Genomic DNA, 6,207 nt, shown 5'->3' with positions numbered 1-6,207 from the left:
TTTGAATGAAGCAGAGGAGCAAATATTTATTTGTACCATTAGCTGAGATTACTCCTTAGATCAATGTACTGCACATTTGCTATTCTAAATAAATGCTCATTTGCAAATGAATTTGGTAGAGAAGAAAAGTATTTTTTTGATTTGCTCTGTCAGCATCAACTATTGTGCAACACTATTTTGCAATAAAGGCATTGAACACAAACAACAACAGCAACAAAAATAAACTAAGAGAACTTTAAGATCATTTCAGTCTTCCATTTAATTAAGCAATTTTATTCTATTTCTAAAATGATGATGAGTAAGATGATGATGCATTTCTATTAAACATACTCTTTTGAAGATTATTAGTGAGAGCTGGTATCTGTTTGAGGTATCTAATTTTTCTATGCCACTTTCATTTTTCTTCATTCTCTCTATGCTGTTCATTATATCTGACTCAAAGATGATTTGTCATGAATGTTACAGTAAATGATTTAGGATTTTCTTCTCTATGAAATTTTGAGATTGAAAGTTGATTCTTTGCTTTTTATCCTCATAAGATGTTAAAAAAATCTATCATAACTGTTTTCTGGATTCATACTCTAAATAGCTAAAATATGTATAGAATTTATATTTTGTTTAAAGTTAATAATGTTGTTTTCCCTATCTACATAACAATAAAATCATGAGATAATCTAACTTTTATTATTTTTTCTAGAATTATTATCTAAATTATATAAACATTTTGTTGGCTGAAAAGTACATAATCTTTCCAAAAATTTTTATATACTTCACTTTCTTAGTATTCATATTAACTCTCATTTCACTAATAATTTATCTATTTGAAAGTCCTTAATTGTTTTTGAACATACAATTAACAACTTCACCACTGTGAATTATTATAGCATTTTCTATTATAATTTAAACATTTATAACCAATAACTAATAGAATATCAATGCAAAAAGTGCCTTAGAACTAGTTTTACTCTCAATTGGATCTGGAATGCTTGCCTACATTTGAACATGCATATTCAGATATTAACTATATATAAAATGCCACACTTGCTTTTATCATTGACACTAGTACACTAATTGGCTATAAAAGTACCTACGTGATTGTACCTTCAATGATGAAATACAGTTCATAGGGGCTAGAATGGACATAAACTAGATATTCTGTGATTTGGTTTTCCAAAGCCTAGACCAGACACCAGAGCCAAAGCAATTAAAACAAACAAACAAACAAACAAAAAAACTAGATTTGAGCTGAACGCCAAAACTAAAACTACATCCCAATGCACTATTAGCCATTTTCTTAACTTTCTGTCTCAATCTAGCCTTAAGGACAAGTTCCTCACTATGAAAAGTGATCAAGTGATTATTTCCCAAAGGCTTTAAATGAGGTTCTTTATAGGCCCAGGAAAGGGGTCATGTGGACCTAGTAAATTGTTAAATAATGTGCAGCCAGTACTGAAATGTGAGCCCAAAGATAATGTGGGAAAAGGCAGCCAAGAAGAGGAAATGAAGCAACTGATTTCCAGAGCCTAAGAGTGTGAGAAACCAGTATAAAGCAGTAGACACTTTGATTGACCTTGACACTGCACATTTAGGAGGAGGACAAAGAAGACACTAATAAATAATGAACACTTAACATATGGCAATCACTGGGCCAGATGATTTATTAACTGCAGAAAGAACTATGTAACTTATGGGCCCAGTGGAATATGAAAACTGGGCTGGAGAGGGGCTTTTCAAAAATTATTAAGAATTTCCATAGAGCATCAGTACAGCATTAAGCTAACTGCAGGGCTCCTCTAAGCACGGGGTGCTGTGCTGTGCGTGTACAGAGTTTCCATGTCCATGAAGCTGGCTCTGATGGTTTGTCACTGGTGCCGTCACAAATGCTATGCAGCATACTCTATTATCCCTCTATGGTTAGAAAACTGAAGCTTAGAAATATCTATTATAATTTTCTCAAGTTTACACACCATGCAAAGGACAAAAACAGATATAATATAAAAATAGTCTGTTTTATTTTACCAAATGATATGTTTTAAAGATGATATGTATAAAGCACAGTAGTGGGATTGGATATACCATCTTAAAAATATGTATTTACTGTTCATAGGCTGTTCATTTCTGATTATCTCTTGATATATTCTAATCCTGCGTTAGTATAGCAAACACACTTCCCTCTGCGACTGCCCTGCTAATAGTTTTCCAAATTAGAGGGTGGTTACACATCCAACAGATAGAATACTGTGCTACAGTCATGATAACGAGAGCAGTCTGAGTTTTTCAGCATCAGTATAGAGTTAGGACTCCATTATCAGCAAAGACACAGGACTAGAATGGTTGAAGCGGAAGATTCAATGGATTGCTTTACGGATGGTCCTCTAAAAGTTCATTAATATTGAAAGCCAGTGTAATTACTCTCACAAAATCCCATGATACTTGCAAATCTTATTTTTTTGCCAATTTTTCTTTTCTGTTTTGGAATAGAGAGGTGGCCTTTTGCCCACAGGAGAGCACCCCATGAATCACCAGCACTTGTACTGTGCCATGGAAGGGGAACTGCCATACTATTAATTTTTTTGAAGAAGGCAAATGAGAAAGGACATGCTGTTAATAACATGTGACTTTCCTCTGAACAAATTAGGTCCTGTGAGTTGTATAAGTGAGCAAATCTAATTTTAGTGAACAAAAGAAGCTGGGAGATGCTGAGTGTAATTTTTATGTAAAAATAGGAAGTCTCCAAAGACAACTCTCTTTAAACAGATGAATGCAAATTACCAAAGTCATCCAAATAGAGAAGGTTGATTTATGCATTTTCCATTGTATCTTTCAACAAAAAAAAGCTTTTTCTGTTTCCAAATAGTATGCATTTAGGGTAAAGTTTCACTTTACGCACCAAGAATGGCTGAGAGGAGAGAGCTCCAAAGCAGTCATGCAGAGAAATTGTTTCTCTATCTTTTTTTTTTCTAGAACACAGCTTCTGCCAAATAGTCTGTCCAACTGTCTACTGTATCCACTTTTAGCTACTTGAATTTTAATTAAAAATAAAAGTTTCAATGTTATGTATCAGAATATATGGTTAATTCTCCATTGGCACCCTACGTCTTCAGCAGAGGGCAGACGTGATAAGAGAAAAATCAAATTCTGCTTGAACATAGACAGCAGCTAAATTCCCAAATCAACACCAGCCATTTTAGAAGATGGGTCTTATTCCGTCACCCTCACAGCATTGTCAGTGCTTATTAGCTTAATTGTAGTTTTCAGTGCACCAATATCTTAAAACTGCCAGTGAATTGTTAACTACTAATACAATCCTTAGATGATTGTCTTGTTCAAGACAATATGCTACTTGTATGGTTTTCACTACTCTTACAGGATTTCTTCTCCTCCTCTCCTCTTTCCATTATGGGCCTTTCTATCAGTAGCTTTCATAATCTACAGCAAGAATGAAGGAGTATAATTCTCTCTCTCTATATATATATATATATTCCTGTATGTGTTTGTGTGTTTTCATCCACATACCCATGCATTCACATATTAATTCAAGAAGCATTTAATGAGTGCCAGCTACTTAAACTAATCGCTCTTCTAAGAACTGAGGATCTTTCAGACAAAATCTCTCTTGGATCTTAAAGAGTAGCAAGTGACATTTGTTGTTAGTAATATTTTTTATTACTTGATTGGCAAATTTTTTTCACCCTAGTACTGTGCTTTCACCTTAAAACCCAGGCTTTCACCATATGTGACTATTTTGGAGACCTTCTCATGATATATGCTTCAAATTTTTTGTGACTTTCTCTTTCCCTTACATCTAGATTGCCTTTTTTTCCTTTTAAAATATGTAAATAAAATGTCCCCAATTCTCTATCTTTATTGGTTTATAATTTTAATTTTAAAATAAAACAGTTTCAGTATTTAATCCTGTAACTTACATGAAATTCACTGTCTACCGTCTCTCAAAAGATTTTTAAGGATAACTAGAATCTTAAATTTCCATGGTTACATCTCACTACAATTCCTTTTACCTCTGAATTCTCAGTATATACTTTTGTGTTAAATCCTATGGATCTTGGCCATTTTGTGTGTGTGTGTGTGTGACTTTACATATGGAATTTATTTCTCCTTCATTTTCTAAAGGTTTTTTTCAAGGCTTTAACACAAGTTTGGGTATAATTATTAAGAATAACTATAGCTTAAGCGCAGTCTAGAAACCAATTAAATATTCTCTGTGTTACATATCAATTATGGTAAAGACTATGTGATTCCTGCAATGAGGTAGAAATACTGGATTCTTCTCTTGGCCCTAAATTTTGTTTATTGACCTGTTGTTGGTCCATCTCTCTAGAAATCTTGGCTGAGCTTCAGGCCTTACATTCAGTATGTATTCTATCTTATTGCTGGTATTTCAAATGTATCTCAACTTCAAATATCTAGACTAAATTCATCATCTTTCTTTCCAAAACAGGCCTTTTCTCAGTATTTATTATCTGAGTAACTTGGATAATTTTGCTATTTGTTTGTTGCTTAGAAATCAGTAACCCAGTCCAGTCTTAGAACAATGTTATCTTCAATGCAACCAATAAACAGAAATTATAATATTTTAATCTTTAAGCTCTTTTCAATATATCAGGTGCTACAAATACATTGTTAAATAAAATAGATATTTAATCACTGGAGTGCATTGGTGCTATCTCACCTCACTGCAAGCTCCGCCTCCCAGGTTCAAGCCATTCTCCTGCCTCAGCCTCATTACCCAACCTCTAGACTTCAGAATCTCCCAGAAGATTCTTTTTTCTCCCACAAATACATTTTTTCTTTCAACCAAGGCATCCTATTCTGACATTGTCTTATTTTACCCGTGTTGTGCTCATTTCCTGCTCTACGTGCCTTCTCCAGGAGGCTCCAGCTAGTCATTATGCAATACTCTTGCTTCATCGTGATGAGGGAGCGTTTTGCTTCTTCTAATGCCCATTGTCATTTTGTTGCAACATCTGACTTCAGCAATTCGTCTTCTTGTCTCAATGAGTGTAAGAAGTGGGTAGTGTAGAAGATGGAAAGGGGGAAGAAAGGATTAACGTTAAGCCTGAATGGTAAGAATCCTCTCTTCAGATCCCCATATGTAAATAATGTTTGCCCCATCAAAGATCTGTGTCTTTCTCATCCTTATATGTTCTTTTAAATTGGGATTGTGTGTCTGAAACCTCAGTGACTGAAATGTTTGCTGAATGAAGTAGCAAATGTCAACTTTCTGCTGGTAGGCATGTTCCATTATTAATTTGCTGTGATGTGTATTAGTTTGTAACTCCAACATGTGTTTTTGAGTCTGAGAGGGGTTCTTTGACTTTTGTCTTGTAGAAAACAAAACAATAACAACAAAAAAACTTTGGCTTTTTGTTCTATTTTGAATCGAAGGTAAGAGAAAGCAACTCACTGCCTCAGTATATCTTCCCTGACATCTGCCGGTTTCTCTACAGCTTACTATGAGAAGGCCTCTCTCCTCAAGGGTTTTAGATATTTTAGATTGAGATCAAATGAATATAAATTGTATATAATGAAACATGGTTTAAATACTTTAAAAGTATTCTTTTAAAATTGCAAAATAAAGTTGCTATTCCTGAATCACTCAGGAAGATATTGAATAGACAGGCTTTATGTATTAGCTATATTACATATTTATAAATAATATATTTTAAAATCTTTTATACATTGAAATATATTATTAATTATAACATTATTTTCTTCAAAATACCAGAACACAGGAACTTAGGAGTTAAAATCGAGGGAAACTATATTTTTTATCCACTCGAAGTGACTCAATTTTGCAAAAGTATGTAGACAGTAGGAAAACGTTCATACTTTACATGTTATATTAAAGAGGAACCATGAGGGCATATTAAATCTTATATATAGGTGCATATTTCCTTAATGTAAAAAGTTCAAATAAAATATCTAATGTATGTACTTTTTATTTTACTCCAAAATTTCATTATGTTTCATTATATGAAAATAATGTACTGCATTTTATTATGTGATTTGCATTTTCTGTTTCCTGTTTTTCTCTCAAATATGTGAAAATGCTTTGTGTCACTAATTGAATCTTCATCCCCATGTCTCATTAGTAGGTATTATTTTCAAAGATATTTGTTTTTGTATGGAAGTAAAGATGTAAACTATTCAGTTCCCATTGTTTCTAAAACATCTTTATTATTGTCC

The sequence above is a fragment of the Macaca mulatta genome, chromosome 11 (assembly GCF_049350105.2).
Source record: "Macaca mulatta isolate MMU2019108-1 chromosome 11, T2T-MMU8v2.0, whole genome shotgun sequence".
Lineage (NCBI taxonomy): Eukaryota > Metazoa > Chordata > Mammalia > Primates > Cercopithecidae > Macaca > Macaca mulatta.
Note: the sequence above shows the minus strand (reverse complement) of the source record.